This window comes from Mus pahari, chromosome 8 (genome assembly GCF_900095145.1).
Source record: "Mus pahari chromosome 8, PAHARI_EIJ_v1.1, whole genome shotgun sequence".
In the NCBI taxonomy this organism is placed as follows: domain Eukaryota; kingdom Metazoa; phylum Chordata; class Mammalia; order Rodentia; family Muridae; genus Mus; species Mus pahari.
In genome coordinates this window covers 107,120,615-107,137,315 of record NC_034597.1, presented here as the reverse complement: position 1 = coordinate 107,137,315, position 16,701 = coordinate 107,120,615, and the positions used below count along the sequence as shown (strand labels likewise).

The following is a 16,701-nucleotide window of genomic DNA, read 5'->3' as shown; positions in this document are numbered from 1 at the left end:
TTTTGTAATGAGGCTGTCTGAGTAGCTCAGTTGAGATCCTCCACACCGGCCACTTTCTGCATTTCTATGTCTTGATAATTCCCAGTGTTCTTGATGTGCTGAAGTTTCAGTGCATTCTTGACTCTTGCCTCTGGAACATGTGCTGAAAAGCACAGCTTGTGTATTGTTCATTCATGAAGCCAGTAGTAGGTGCTTCATGGATATAAGTGAACAGAGAAAATGCCTATGTGCCAAATACATCTCATGTCCATAGCTACCCCATGAATCAAGGAACTGAGGAATGTGGCCCAGAGCATTTATGAGAGGAAATGTAATGGGTCCTGTGAATAGAAAGGTCAGTATCATTAGTAGTTACATAAATGTATGTTTAAATTCTGAGATAACATTTCCACTCCTGATTGGTACCAATTAAAAGTTATTGGTAATAGTCACTGCTAAAGGGGTTGTGAGAAGGGTCATTATTTTACACCATTGGAGAAAGTTTAAATTGCCACTCAAGTAACTTGATAATAAATATTAATGAGAAAAATGTAGACTGCTGGCAGTGGGCTTAGATGGCTTCTCTGATACAGATTTAAAACCACACAGCATAACCTTTGTGCAGATTTTTTTGTCTAAAGAAATCTCGGGAAGAGTTTCATATTCGAATGAAATCAGAATTAGGGTAACAGCAATGAAAATCTGAAAATTTCCATAAAATTCACTTCTATAGAACTATGAGTTATTAAATAAAAGAAGTAGAAAGCTAATAAATAGTAACTAATACTTATACTTGCTATAAATCATAACTAGAACTTATATTTACTGAACACAGTCGCTAGAACTGACACTATAAATGGTAATTAGAACTATCACTTACTATAAACCGTAACTAGAACTTAGACTTACTACAAGTAGTATCTAGAAGTGATACTATATAAACTAGAACTGACATTATAAATATTAACTAGAACTTACTCTTATTAGAAATAGTAACTAGAACTTACATTTATTATAAATAGTGACTAGAAGTGACACTTACTAGAAATAGTAAGTAAAACCTATGCTTACTATAAATAGTAACTAGAAAGTACACTTGCTATAAGTATTAACTAAACTGACACTATAGTGACTAGAACTTACTCTTACTATAAATAATAACTAGAACTTACACTTATAAATAGTGACTAGAAGTGACACTATAAATAGTAAATAAAGCCTATGCTTACTATAAAGAGTAACTAGAAAGTACACTTGCTATAAACACTAACTAAACTAACACTATAAATAGTAAGTAGAACTTACTCTTGCTATAAACAGTAAATAGAACTGACACCATAAACAGTAATTAGAACTTACAGTTACTATAAATAGTAGCTAGTACCGATACTTACTATATAGAGTAACTAGAACTGACACTATGAATAGTAACTAGAAGTGATACTTACTATAAATAGTAACTAGAAGTTACATTTACTATAGACAATAACTAGAACTGACACTACAAACAATAAGTAGAACTGATATTATAAATAGTGACTAGAAGTAATACTATAAATAGTAACTAGAACTATCACTATAAATAGTAACTAGAAGCCACACATACCATAAATAGTAACTATAAAATATTTTTACTATAAACAGTAACTAGAACTCACACTTACTATAAATAGTAACTAGAACTGACACTATAGTAACTAGAACTCACACTTACTATAAATAGTAACTAGAGCTTATACTTACTACAAATATTAACCAGAACTGAACTGACACTATAAATAGTAACTAGAACTCACACTTATTATAAATAGTAACTAGAACTTACACTTCTCCAGTTGTAAACTGGATGATTTTAACAGCAAGTGTTCTGATCAGAAAAGTTCCATAGCACAAGAAGAGACTAACGAATAGAAAACAGAAAACACACTTTACATGTTTCACAGAAATGGAGATCTTTTTGTGTGCATGCTAAACACATTCACATGCACAGACACCATGGAAAAGACTGTTTGCCTCTTACTGGGAAAATGAAGTGTGAAACCAGAGAACCAGAAAAATGGAGAAGTATTTGGAAGAAAAAGCAGACAGGATGAGGAGGGCAGAGAAACCAGAGAAAGAAAAACAGTCCGCACTGAAAGGACGTGTGCAGACCCAAAGCACACTTTGCTCTGGGAAACTTGGAAAAGATCCCTCCTTTCACTGTGTAGTATGGGCTTGGAGTTCCAGAAGGAACTATTTTAATCTTATACTGTGAATAATACATTGGTAAACATTAAGGTATTTTAAAGTGACAGAGGTGTAAGGACAATTGACAGATAGGTTACTATGCTGAGACAGAAAAGACATGGGTTTGAAATCATGTAAACAGCACATGCAAGGCAAACCAGCAGTGCTGAGATGGTCGCCTGTGTCAGGCAAGAGGCAGCCAAGGAAAAAGAACCCACTTTAATTATTTAAAACTGGAGTCGTGGTGGGATTTAGGGTAGAAATTGGTTCCATGTGTGATGCAAGATTTGCACTGACAGATGGATATCGCTGCGCCAAGAGATTAGGAATAGCGGGAAGCCACCAGCACTCTGTAGTCAGGGCAGTGTGAATGCAAAGCTGTTTCAAGGAATTCTACCATAAATGAACTGGACAGGACTCGGGGTCGGGGTTCTGTTTTGCTTTTCCAGGGGATCTCATTGCTTGCTCTGGAGGAAGATTTTTTGAGCTCCGGAGGATGGAGATTTGAGGTTCAAGAGATGAAGGCCGCCTAATAAGGAACACATGGCAACCGGTCAGCCTCTTTATTTCCTTAAAAAAAAAAAAAAAAGCCCCTAAATATATTACAGAAGCATAATTGTCTGAAATGCATCTGCAGATTGAGGTTGGAACATATTTGGTCTCAAAACCCATGATATAGAATGCTGGACACAGATGTGCCCTGGTTAAGTGGTCGCATTTCCACTGTAAGGATTGCTGCACGGGCATCAGGCAGTGATCTCAAATGACATAAACAAAGATGTGTGTCGGCTGACCTCCAACTCGTCTTGGTAATGTTGAATTCCTGAAGGTATTAGAATTGTGTACTCATGGAGGAAACAGTGATGGAGAACTGCTATGTCCAAACATCTCCCAACCAAACGAGGTCCCTTAGTTTGTGAGGCCCAAAGCAAAATGAAAACAAGCTGCTTTTGGTTTAAAAAATATGGGAATTTCAAGACAGTAACATTTGAACACTAACCCATCTGGGAGGTCTTTCTCAGTGTGAGACCCAGTACTGCCACACAAGTTGTATGGAAGAGGAACTGATCCTGCTTCCGCTAAATCTAAAGCAAACAGTGAGGCTCGCCCTCAAGATTTGGTGTGGTCTTGTGCAGCAAATCACTAGGCAACAAAAATCAGAGGTGAGGACAAATACAGGATGTGGAGATGAAGACTTTGCTCTGGTGCTGCCAGCCTTGAGTAGATCTACGTAGGAAACAAATGCTAAGTTGGAAATTATGGCCGCAGGATATTAATGCAAATAGGAAGAATGGTCTTGCTAACGCATTTATCTGTCTCTGCAGGTAATTGGCTGGCACTGTCTAAAATCACATTGTGCATTTAATCAGAGATAATGACTCCCTACTTGCGATGTTTTATTCAGCAGCTTCCCTTAATTTTAGAGGGGCCTTTGGTTGGGAAACATCTCACGGAAGGGAGAAACATTTAGGTGAAGGTTAAGTGATCTCACAGATTCCACTTCTGTTTGCTATTTTTTTTTCATTGAATTCAGACAAATTATATTTAATACTTTGCATTGAAAAGTGCAGGGTTCTGTTTCCACGAAAACCAGTGTTGTTGATTATGTCATGGGTAACAGCATTTCAGAATGCGACTTTTATCTCTGCTTCTCAAACATGTATGGGATTCTTTATAAGTGGCTGTGAAATTCAGAAGCTAAGTTTATTTTATGCTTTAAAAGAAGGGAACTACTACCCCACCAAACGGCACCAGTTCTCAGTATTTATTGTTAAACTTCAAGAGCTTCTGTGTCTGTATGGACATTGTTTGAAGGTACACAGATCTAGAGAGACTCCAGCTCATATTAGAGTGTGCCATTGATATGGAAATGTGACAACTTATTAAAATAAAGAGATGGCAATCATTTTGAAGCCAGATAAATAGATGTGGTGAGTAAAATGTTCCCTCCCAGCAGTCTAGCTAGCAATATCTCATTTATCGTGTGTGTGTGTGTGTGTGTGTGTGTGTCTGTGTGTGTGTGTGTGTGTGTGTGAGAGAGAGAGAGAGAGAGAGAGAGAGAGAGAATATTACCTAAGAGGTTGGATATGGACAACTTCGCCCTTTGGACATGCTGGAGTTGTTTGTTCCCTTAGCCCCACCCTCTTCTGGGCTGCAGGATGTGGAGAGCCCCGGCCACCAAAGAGGCCCAGTGATGGCCAGAGCTAGTTAGGTTGGACTAGATGGCTCTAGTGTGCTTGTGGTGTCCTAGTTTTTCAGTGTGCTGGGGAGGTAGCTGCTGGAATGGGCTCACCTAAAGTCTATATAATCACAAGGTTACTGTGTGGACATTTTAAAAAACAACAGTAGGAATAGCTGACCCTTCATCTGTTTATAGTACCCTTCAGTGTCTGTAGTTCTAATCAGCATTAGAGTTAGAGTGATACTTTATAGGAAAAAAAATCAAGTCCTTCTCAGTTTAATTGCATGCATGTGGACTTATCCAAATTTATTTATTTTTCAAACTCCATAGCATAAATTATATTTCTGATAGGCAGCATAATATTTTGACATGTATATACACTGCAGCTGAATCTAGCTCACTACCCAATACATTATCTTTTCTGGTTACCATTTCTGAGTATGTCGTCTAACATTTCCCCAACCATCTTTATTTACGTTCTGATTTGTCTTTATTTATTCTAATTGGAAAATTGTCATGTTTTGTTACGCAACTCGATGTTTGATGTCTTTGTTTTGATATATTTACACTGTATATTATGGGATGATTGACTGAAGCTAATTAATATTTTATCCTACACGTCCTTGTCATCTTTATGATGAGAACATTGTAGGTCTGCTTTCTTAGCAACTTGCAGACATAGTGCCTGATTAATTATATGCTGTAACCCAGACAACAGACCCCTGAGTCCCTTCAGCTGCCATTTCCCCTTTCTCTTTCAAACCTGAAAGTCACCATTTATTACTCGTTCTTCGATAATGTCCACACTTTACACAGCAGTGACCTCAGAGGCCTTGTGGGTGTGCCGTCAGCCCTCAGTGTGTGTGGAAACAGCTCTATGGGGCCTGTTCAAGAGAGAGGCTCTAACAGTTTGGAGAGGCTTGAGTTAGTCATCTTTGTCACCAACATCAGTGCTAGTGTACATTCCTGCGTTTCAGCAGCGCATCCAAAATAGATGCCAACAAAACACTCAGTGAATAGCCAGCAGCCTGTTTAGTTTGATAGGTCTATGTTTTAGTTCACATGTGAAATATATTCAATTTACTTAATGACTTCTACTAAAATTGATTTTGTGGTATAGATAGGGCATGTCGCTAAATAAAAACAATCCATGTCTGGTGTGAGACCCCGAGCTTCTTGTGAATGTGGTGACGTGATAGTGCCCCCAAGGACAGCAGCTACCATGGGGTTCACCAATGGTCAGGCTTCCCCTTCTTAAGGAGGGCAACAGAGGCCAGCAGCACCTTCTCCAAGAGTGAGTTCATTGTTTGTCTCAGTGTTAGGATGGCACATCTGACAAGAGACAATTTAAAGGAGGATGTGTTTATTTTGCTTATAGCACAGGGTCTCATTCTATCAGGGTGTGGGAAGGCACGGGAGCACATGGGGAAGTGGGAGGCGTGGCAGAAGTGGGAGGCGTGGCAGGAGCAGGTCCAACAAGTTAGATTGAATCCCCAGTCAAGAGACAGACCGAGCAGGAAATGGGACCAAGCTATAAAGCCCACAGTGACCCACTTCCTCAAGTGAGGCTCTTCATAAAGACTCCACAACCTTCCTGTCTTAGGGTTTCGTTGTTGTGAAAGAGACACCATGACCAAGGCAACTCTTACAAAGGAAAAACATTTAATTGGGGCTGGCTTTCAGTTTCAGAGGTTAAGTCGGGTATGGATCATCACGGCTGGGAGCATGGCAGCATGCAGGCACACATGGAGCTGCAGAAGGAGCTGAGAGTTCTACAGCTTGATTTGAGGGCAGCAGAAGTGTTGGGCAGCAGGCATGGGGAAATAAAGGGGGTAGGAGAGAACCTGCATCCGGGGTGAGTGTCTGGCTGTTAGAAACCACGGAACCTCAGTTTGCCACTGCCTGAGTACAAAGTGATCAAACACATGACCTATAAGGACATATTTAACATTCAAATCCTGATAGCCAGCATTCATATTCATCTGGATTTTTTTCTTTTGATGTGTGTGTATGTGAATGCACTTGTGCATGTGTAACATTTCACAAATTTGAAATATCTTCATTGCACAGAGCACATGCTAATATTATCTGTATGTTTCCTATAGTTACAATACATGCTTCTGACATGAGCACTCATCTGGGTTTTATGTAAGGACTTCTGTTCCTGCATAATGAAGCAGGGAACGGACTACCTTCTCACTGTAAACAAACAGCCTGGCAGATGAAAGACATGAGGTAACTGTAGCCCCTGCAATGAGGAAACTTTGGCAGAGCAGCAACTTTCTTTCTGGGGGCTTTCAGTCAGGCAGGGAAAGAGACCCAAAGGAGTGCATGGCTGTCCCCAGAAGTGAGACACAGTGACTGTGGGGTAGGTGAAACACCCAGAACTGTCATACAGAAGTGACCAGAAGAGAGTGTGCTGGGAGCCTACTGAGGCACTGAGTACCTCAGCGATGCACCCGCAGCCTACAGAGGCAATGAGTACCAGAAGGATGCACTAGGGGCCGAATGAGGCACTGAGTACCTCAGTGATACACTGAGAACCAACTGAGGCACCAAGTACCACAGTGATGCACTGAGAACCGACTGAGGCACCAAGTACCACAGTGATGCACTGAGAACCTACTGAGGCCAGGAGCACTAGATCAATGAACAGGGAGCCGACTGAGGCAGAATGTTGGGTTGCATGAGCAGGATACATGAGCTGGCAAAGAGAGTGCAGAGATGAGCAAACCTCAGAGCTTATAGATGGGGAAACACAACAAATTACAATATGCCAGAGCAGGAGGCCCTTGCTTCCCTTCCAGGGCTGCAATGAAGATGCTCAAAGCATCTATCTTTATCCTTGGGCCTAAGCTAGTCCTAGTGTAAAGGGTGCCACAGACCGTGCAACTTGGTCCTGGAGGCCTGACTAGGTGTGGCAAAGGAATGAGGACAGGACACACATACAGAAAACCCGGGCTGGGTCAGCTGCGTTCTCTACTAGAGTGTATCTACTGTGGGGCAACCTAGACCTTCTGAGTACACCACAGGTTGAGGGGTTAGGTAGCCTGTATGGGAGCAGTCTCGGGTTGCTGCTGTTAGTATCAGGAACTGGTGTGGCAGATTGTCTCTGAATCCAGTGACATTTCACATAAACTACAGGGACCTGCACACCTGTTGCCATGGCAACCGCCATACATTCCCAGAATCTACTTGTCTTACCTCCCACCGTTACCTAAGAGTGGCTGCGTCACAAATCAAATAAAAGGCAGACCTCCTCTCTGTCTCTGTCTCTCTGTCTCTGTCTCTGTCTGTCTGTCTCTCTCTCTCTCTCTCTGTTTCCCCTTCATCTTCATTGCCACCATTACCCTCCTCCTCCACAATATACCCCATGTGGAAGTGCATCTGGTGTGGTCTGTCTGGACTCAAGCTGCTATTCTAACACAGCAGCTGCGATCTGGTTGGGTGAAGGAAGCTATAGTTTCCAGGCTTGGCTCCCACTGGCCAATCATTTGTAAACTCTACACATTGTCAGCATGCATTTGGATCAGAGGGGGTCTTGCCATTCTTCTGAGACTTTGCTGAGGAAGCCTTGCACCTCCTTGCCTATGCCCATGATACACACTCCCTCAGGACTTTATCTGCTCTTTATACATTCAGTCAAAGCTTCCACCCCACCCCACTCCACATAAGTGTGTTTTAAAACCACTTAAATGATATTTTAAAATGAATCTCAAAACCATCTCTTAGTCCCAAATTACCAGAAGAACATGTATTTGTTATTTTGTTGTTGCTATTGCTGTGACAAAATACAGCTTAAGGAAGGGAGGGTTTATTGTAGTTGATGATTTGGAGAGCAGTCCATCACAGAGGGAAGACATGGCAGAAGGTACGGTACCCACTGTGCCTGCAAGGGTGTGCAGCAGCATCTTGGCGATGTCCCAGCAACTGGAGAGCAAGGGATGCTTCTTATTCTTAACCCCACTTTTATTCATTCTGGGCCCCCAGAACAGTATCAGATCATACACTTTAAATGAGTACATCATAGAGTCTGAGAATCCCAATCAAACTATAATGTCCAGATACTCCCAAATGAAAAAAAAGACAAGAAAAATTAAGATACCATGAGTAACTGCATTGAAACAAACACTGTGGAAAGTATTGTAGTGTCTACAGCAAAATAAGAAGTCCTGTGCCCTGTGTGACAAATTACCCTGTAAAAGGAATTAAAAGAGGAAAAACTCGTTTTGGCTCACACTTTCAGAAGGCTTAGCTGCGGTTGCCTGACAAGGAGATGTCAGGCAGAACATTTTGGTGGAGGGAGGGCATGGCAGGGACAGAAATCAGGAAAAGGAATCTGGAGGGGGCCAGGCCAAGACATAGCATGCCAGTGAGTATTTCCTTTGGCCAGGTCCTACCTCAGTTATCCCTTTTCTCCCACTATTACCTATTATGAGGCCATCCTGCTGGTAATCCATTGCTTAGGTCAGTCTCTCATCACTTCGCTTACCACATCTACCCAAACATGCGACTTACAAGTATGCTGTACTCAATTCATGCTCTGTGGGATCCACTGACTCCAGACTTAAAAAGCTGAGCCTCAATGTAAACTCAGGCATGACCCCTCTCTTGAGGGAGACTTGCTGTAAAATGTAGAAGTACATTTGAGCTATGTGACATAACTGAGTTTATTCTGCACAGACTTCTACCTGACAACAAGTGGTAACTGTATAAAATGGGTCATATTTTAAGTCGTCAGTCTGAAAGAACTAGTCTATATACAAAGGAACATCACAAACTGTTAAGATATATTTATCCTGGGCATGGGGTGGGAAAATCGATTCATCAATTGGCGAGTGACTAAACAAATTGCAGAACATTAGATTGATAGAATATAATACAGTCAGTAAAAGGCATTCTGTGCATGTCCATACAGAGATTTCAAAATACTCAGAGTTTTGAATATGAAAAGAAAGACACAAAATAGCAGACGGATTACATTCTTTATAAAGATCCTGTCTCTGTTTATATGTGTGTATATATTTTTTTGTTATCCTACAAAATATACAGGGGATTCCTGGCAAAAGCTAAACTTGGAGAGGAAAGGATACTATGTAGACTAGGAAAAATAAGCAGAAGGACTTCCAGTTTTACACAGAATAACTTAATGCGTTTCCTTTTCAAAAATATTTGGGTTAAGTATATCAAAACAGTAACGGCTATCGATCAACACTAAGGGATAGGTAGGTTCATACTTACTGTATGAACACTTCTCAAGAAAATAAACACAGTAAGGCGACTAATTTTAGTCAGTTATGGCTATATGTTGTCCAGATGTCTGCCTCAATAATGCTGAGAAACAGGGCATGTGAAGCTCTGCAGTCTGCTAGAGAAAGCCCCAGTGTTCATGGATGGCACAGAAGCACTGGTGTCAAGGCGGCAAGGCAGGAAGACAGTGATGGCTTGCCCATGGCTTTCTCAAACCTATGGCGTCTCTCAGGACTGTTTTATACATGAAAGCAAGGCATTTAAACTGCTTGTTAAATGGATAGTGTCTCCAAAGTGCAATTATGTGTATTCCACGGTGTTCTACAGAATGAGCTTGTCAGGTAAAGGAGAAACAAAAAATTTGCAGTCTTGGCGTAGCAGACCCATCTGTGCTAGGAAGAGGAACCCCTAAAGTTTCCTAAATGTTTCTAAAGAGGAACAACTAAATCCCAGGTACTTTATGGAGTGTGGAGCCTATAGTTTCTATATTCTAGATGCTGTCCAAACACCAAGAAAAAACACATATGCACACCATTTTTGTTTCAATGAATTGGTAAACGTAACATATTATGAACAGTTTTAAGCTTTACAAGACAGAACACATTCTCTCTTTTACCTCTTTCTCCTCTCTCTCTCTCTCTCTCTCTCTCTCTCTCTCTCTCTCTCTCTCTNCTCTCTCTCTCTCTCTCTCTCTCTCTCTCTCTCTCTCTCGTGTGTGTGTGTGTGTGTGTGTGTGTGTGTGTATTTATTGATATAGGACATCAAATATCCCAGGCTAGTCTCAAATTCACTGTAAAGCAGAGGCTGGCTTTGAACTCATGGTCAACATCCCCAGTACTGAGGTTACACGACTACACCACTATATCTGAACTTACATTTTCTTTTTTTCAAGGCAGGGTTTCTCTGTATAGCCCTGGCTGTTCTGGAACTCACTCTGTAGACCAGGCTGGCCTCAAACTCAGAAATCCACCTGTCTCTGCCTCCCAAGTGCTGGGATTAAAGGCATGTGTCATCACTGCCCAGCTACATGTTCTTTTTACACAGCCATCTCAGAACTTAGCTCAGTATAAAATACTGCATAATTTGAATGCATAATTAGATTATCTTATTTCCTTTGGGTCACTAAAGCAAAATATACCAACCAGGTGGCTTATAGACAATAGCAATTTGTTTGGTTGATTTCCACAGTGGCACCAGTAGCTTTGCCAAGACTTCTGTGGTCCTAAGATGTGACCTTACCATCACATTTATGGTCGGGTAGATAAACATACTTCCTGGAAGGGCATCCTCATGACACAGTCCTCTCAGAGGCCCACTGTTGAACCTACTGCTCTAGCCACTGTGTTTCACCACAAAGATCATGAGAAGTCCTGAGAGGCAGGAGTGATTGGGGGAGTATAAGTCATTTTTATAGAATCCGAAGTTATCATGAGCAGTTGGCTAACCCAAGACCTTAGTTAACTGGATGCTTCAAGTTAAAAAGGCACACACAAACATTACAAATTTAAACTAAACTTTTATGGCTTTCTGTCAATTCTGACAGACTTCCTTGGAGCTTCTTCCTTATATAACATCTATAAAGTCTGTTCTGTTTGGGGTTTCAGTGTGTGACCAGAGCAGGCTCTGAAGAATCATGACTGGTGTCTATCCCTCTATTTCTTTCTCTGTTGGCTAGTCTTCCAGTTCTGCCATTTTGTCCCCCAGATTTTTGTCCTGTTTTGGTAAATTCATAATTTTGAAGATTTAATCTGTATCAAGTCTCAAAAGAAGATTTGAATTCGTTTTTAAAGAAATGTATTTTCCCACCATATGCTTTTTTTTTTTTTTTTTTTGGTAGAAGATTCAATTGAATTGTAATATTCTGGCAACAGAAACCACACACACAATGCATTGATGGGAAAGCAGCCATATCCTGAAAACAACCCAGCATACTGGTCCTTGCTGGTGAGCTGAAACATCTGACAAAGTCTGGGGGATGTTGGGTTGCAAGATCTGGCAATTGCAGAATAGCAAGAGAGACCACCTAATGCAGAAGAGTTGATGCAAAGCCACTTTGAAAAGAAGGTGATATACTACATAGACAAGGGAGGGAGGACACTTACGCGACAAGATTACCTGTGAGAAGTTATGAAGGTCCAACTTTTAATTATTTTTATGTGTATGCGTTTTACCCTGTGCCTGCCCAGTACTCATGGAGATAAGGAGTCAGATGCCCTGGAACTGGAGCTATGGTGGGTGCAGGGAACTGAACCCAGGTCCTCTGCAAGAGCAGTAAGTGCATTTAACTACTTAACCACATCTCCAGTTCCTTGGACAAGTATTTTTTTCAATGGAGATAGAGCTGGGATTACCAACTCATTCGGTAAGTCCATTGCGCTAGTCGCTGTGTTGTTACTACTCGAGGCACACACATTATAAAGAAAAACATGAATTTTTTTTTTTTAAGTTCACTGTTTGGGTGGTTCAAAGTTCAATGTAGGAAATCCCACCTCTGGGTACAGGTAGCAGACGGCAGAACATCTGTGGAGAATTGTGTAGTTACAAAAAAGTTACATCTTAAAACAGAACAGAGGAAAAGACAGAGTCCTCAAGATTCCACAGTCCCTTACAGTCTTCAAAGGCTTACACTGTTGATGACCTAAGGCTTTTCCTATTGCTCCCTCTTTGCGATGGTTCCACCTCCATTAGTACAGCCCCTATTGGCCCCTCTTTGTGATGGTTCTGCCTCCCATTAGTACAACCCTATTGGCCCCTCTTTGAAATGGTTCCGCCTCCATTAGTATAACTCTGGGGACCACATCTTTTAACATGCGAACCTCTCGGGGAACATTGAACATCCCAAGCACAGCGGTAATTAACAGAGATGATCAATGTGGCTGTACTTTTCATGAGCCTGTTATTGAACATACTGTCTCGACAAAGTTATCATTCGATCTTACCTGGACATAAAAGCGGGGGAAGGAAGAATTAAAAAATCAAGGAAGAGAAGGAGGAATTGCCCATAGATCAACTCTGAGTAGAACTTGTCTGCAACAATGATTCCGCTGATGTAATAACGTGGGCGTTCTAGGTTTATCAGGGCCTCTTCCACCTCATTAAAATTGAAAGTCACCGATTTTAGAATTATTTGGCTTATTCGTGAATATATTCAACACACATGGCTTCGATCCTTCTTGCAAAATATACTTTATTTAAATATGTGAGCACTGGATTTATCATAGTCACAATTTCAATATTAAATTCTTAAAAATACAAATGACTACTCTATTATAATGATATTAATTTTTAAGAACCTTCCCAGAGAAAGTGGCACTTAGCGAGAGGACTCGTATGATTTATAGAGTTATTTCTATCAAATTATTAAATAATAGAAGTAGAAGATGCCATGAAGTGTATTTTTTTCTTTTACTGAGAAACCACACATGATTTTATACTGGAGAGGAGGGCAATTCTACACAGACTGATAAGTTCTTTAGATTTTTTTTTCCAGTAAATTCTTCTTACGGATGCTCACAGTTCTCTGGCAGAGGCCTTTCTAATAGTTGAAAGCTTTTATGGCAGGAGCTAGCAGGCCTGCTTCACACTGATGAGAAATATTTTCTGGAAAAACTGAAAACAAACAGAAAAGCAGGTTATGGAGAGACTCAGTAGCTGGCACATCTGCTTGGAGGATTCCGTTATTGCAACTAAACGATCTCTGACGACCGCGGTCACTCAGGGAGAAGGGGGGCGGGGTGTGTGTCCTGGCTTCAGCTGTATCCACATCTAACAGGTTCATACCCTTTGGACTCACCTCTTTGAGATTTACAAGGACAAGTCATATTGCATGGGACTTCCCATTTTTACTGAGCCTTAGTATAATCTCTTGACTTAGGAGTATGTCTCATGTTTTAGGATAACAACCTCATTTCTCTTTTTTAATTAAAAAAAAAAGTTCAGAAAACTATAGGTACTTACTATGAAATCTTCAAACGTAGTTTTCTACCAACCCTCAGGGTACGCTCCAATACTATTCCCTGTTTCTCTTTGAGTCAGGCGGCACCGCTCCTGCGATGCTCCTCATTATCACAGCTGACCCACCCACATCCCACATAGCGTACCTTCTGCAGTTCTTTGTCCACAGGTCTTTCTGGGGATATATATATATATACCTTATTTTTACTTTTGTTTGCTGAGTTGGTTGTGTGTTTCCTACCCTTTCTTTAAACCCTCCATGAGAATGGCTACTCTTTTTGAGGCTTTCTTTCTTTCTTTCTTTCTTTCTTTCTTTCTTTCTTTCTTTCTTTCTTTCTTTCTTTCTTTCTTTCTTTCTTTCTTTCCAAACACCCTAATTTAAGACATGAGTATGTCTCCAGGTTTAAAATGTTGAAATATATCTGGTAGAACTGATCGATGACCACAGTTCAGTATAATTCAGTCTTGCCGTTGTGTGAATCCTTACAGACCCACCTTCGTTCTTCTCCAGTGTCTTATTTTAGAGTTGTACCTGATTTTGTTACCAGTGTTCATCCAGATCCACTGAAGAATAGGACGATTTTGCTTTTGTTTCTTGGCCAGGAATCGCTTGATTCTGAAAGTCTTGTGAGAAGACATGGCGAGAGGTCGAATGAGGCGGAGGAAAGAGGAGGTGAGGCACCCTTTCTTTCCCCTCCAGGGACTGGGGAGGATGCTGCAGCGGGAGAGGGGGCGCAGGGGGACGGTGTAGTTTTCTATTTCCCCTGCTCTGGTGAAGAAGCGAATTTTTCGTTTTATCTGACGAATTCTGTTCTCCTTTCTTCTTCGTTTGTTTCAGGTAGCCGCGGCATGGAATTCAAGGTTAGGGCTCACTTCCTGTGGAGGCTGAAGGACAGATTTCATTATTTTCTGGCTTTCGCTGTTGGGAAGCAGGCCAATGCCAGGTGATTCTTCACTTTGTGACAGTGTTAGCTTGTTTGTTTTAACGTGGCTGAGTTAGGTTTTTTCTTGGTTGCTTTCAGATATTTTAAAGTCAGAACTGTTGATGGAACTCTAAATAAGAATGGCGTCTGTGTTTAAACATTGACTTCAGGCATATGACAAAGACCAAGTAGCTACGTAGCTGCAGTTTTGTCTGAATCGAGATACTTCACATACACAGCACATACGTATTAGCATCTAAGAGGTTATGATAGATGTCAATCTATTCTAGAAACTCCTACTATGGGAGGTCATAGTGGTAAGAAAACAACTGTTACATTATGAAATACTTAAATATTACACAAAATTCTTAAGTTAAACGCAAACATAAAGGATGAGAACTGCAAATAAATATAAATAAATAAATAAATAAAAATAAAATAAAATAGAGGAATAACAGAGGAAGACTGAAGGACCACCTGATATAAAGGCTCAGTTTGGTACCATGAGAATGATAAGTGGGGACTGAAAGGGACCGGAAGGGACCAGGTCTCCACACCTGTATGGCAGGGGCCCCAGAACATGCAGATACCAGGGCCCTAGAACTGGGAAGCAAAGTTGCATTGCAATGATGTATAAATTATTTTTTAAAGACCAAAATTTTCATAAAATATATGCTTTTTCTGACAAGCATATTTTTTTTTTCTACTACACATTGGGGTCACAGTTATCATTCCAAGAAGAGAGAAGACTGAAGACCAGCCTTTAAGGAATGCACAGAGGATTGCTTGATTTACAGCCTGATGCTTTTACTTTTAGTTTTATCAGCCTGAGAAAAGGTAAAGATTATGTTGTATCACCACCTTGTGGCCACAATCTACAACATTTAGCATGAGGATCTACAGTCACCTACAGTCATTTTACACATGCATCACACACCTGGACATACGTGCACATACATGTGAATGCACGCATAAACAGTTTCAATAACTACTGATGATTTCGTTTCGGTAGCTTTTCCAATTTTCAGTGGGCTAAGATTTGTGTCTTAGCCTATTGTGATCTGAAAAATGAAATTCCAAAGTGTACCTTAAAAGCATCTCATCTATACCTTTCCTCGTTGTACGGTCACTTAGTTACAAAACATTATGACAAAAGGCAACTTAACTTAAACAAGAATTTATTTTGGATTTGGTTCCCGAGGGCTCGATGTCCACGATCAGTGGCGACCCTGATCGGCTCACAAGTGATGTCAGCTGGAGGAGGATGCTGGGATATCGCATCGACACCTTGTGCCTGAAGCACAGAGAGGAAACAAGAAGTAGGGGCTATAAGCCAGTGGTTCTCAGCCTGTGGGTCCCGACCATTTGGAAAACCTCTATCTCCAAAAATATTTACATTATGGTTCATAACAGTAACAAAACTATAGTTATGAAGTAACAATAAAAATAATGTTGTACGTGTATGGGTGGGTCACCACATCACAAGGAACTGAATTGAAGGTTGAGGACCACTGCTATAACCACTCGAAAGCCTATTCTCAGAATGATAAGTACTCTAGAGAGACTCCAGGCCTGAAAAGTTTCATAATCTCCCCAAACTGCACAACCAACAGGGAGCCAAGTGTTTAGATACATGAGTCTATGCGGGGCATTCACATTCAAACTACCACCCGTGGTTTCTCCTCACCCCTTCTATAATACAAAAGGAAAATGACTGCTTGAGTTTCAGAGCCTCTGAAACCTTCACTTTCTCAAAAGCTAATGATGCTCTGATTTTTATGAGATTTCTCCTTGGAAAGCCAGGGATGAGACTAATATTTAAAAAATTCAGATCAACAAGCATTTATCAATGGCTTGTACAGTGAGCAGTGAGTGTTTTAGTCAACTCTCAAATGTCCCGGGATGATGGCAGAGGCATCTCAAGTGGCAGGAACCAGAGGTCACTGCAGGCTATTCAGATGCCCACTTCACTCAGTGATCAGTACAGTCTTAGTTAGGGTTTTACTGCTGTCAACAGACACCATGACCAGGGCAACTTTTTTTTTTTTTTTTCTTTTCATGGCAACTCTTATAAGGGCAACATGTAATTGTGGCTGACTTACAGGTTCAGAGGTTCAGTCCATCATCATCAAGGCAGGAACATGGCAGCATTCAGGCAGGCATGGTGCAGGAGGAGCTGAGAGTTCT

General features: G+C 40.9%; 1 non-coding gene and 1 pseudogene across 1 annotated transcript; both read right to left on the bottom strand.

The window, feature by feature from the left end:
- Window positions 1-6,411: 6,411 nt before the first annotated feature.
- Window positions 6,412-6,520, bottom strand: LOC115064676. The gene has a single exon (XR_003844487.1). It is a non-coding gene; the product is annotated as a U6 spliceosomal RNA (small nuclear RNA).
- Window positions 6,521-14,074: 7,554 nt separating this feature from the next.
- Window positions 14,075-14,231, bottom strand: LOC110325999 (annotated as a pseudogene).
- Between the last annotated feature and the right edge of the window lie 2,470 nt (window positions 14,232-16,701).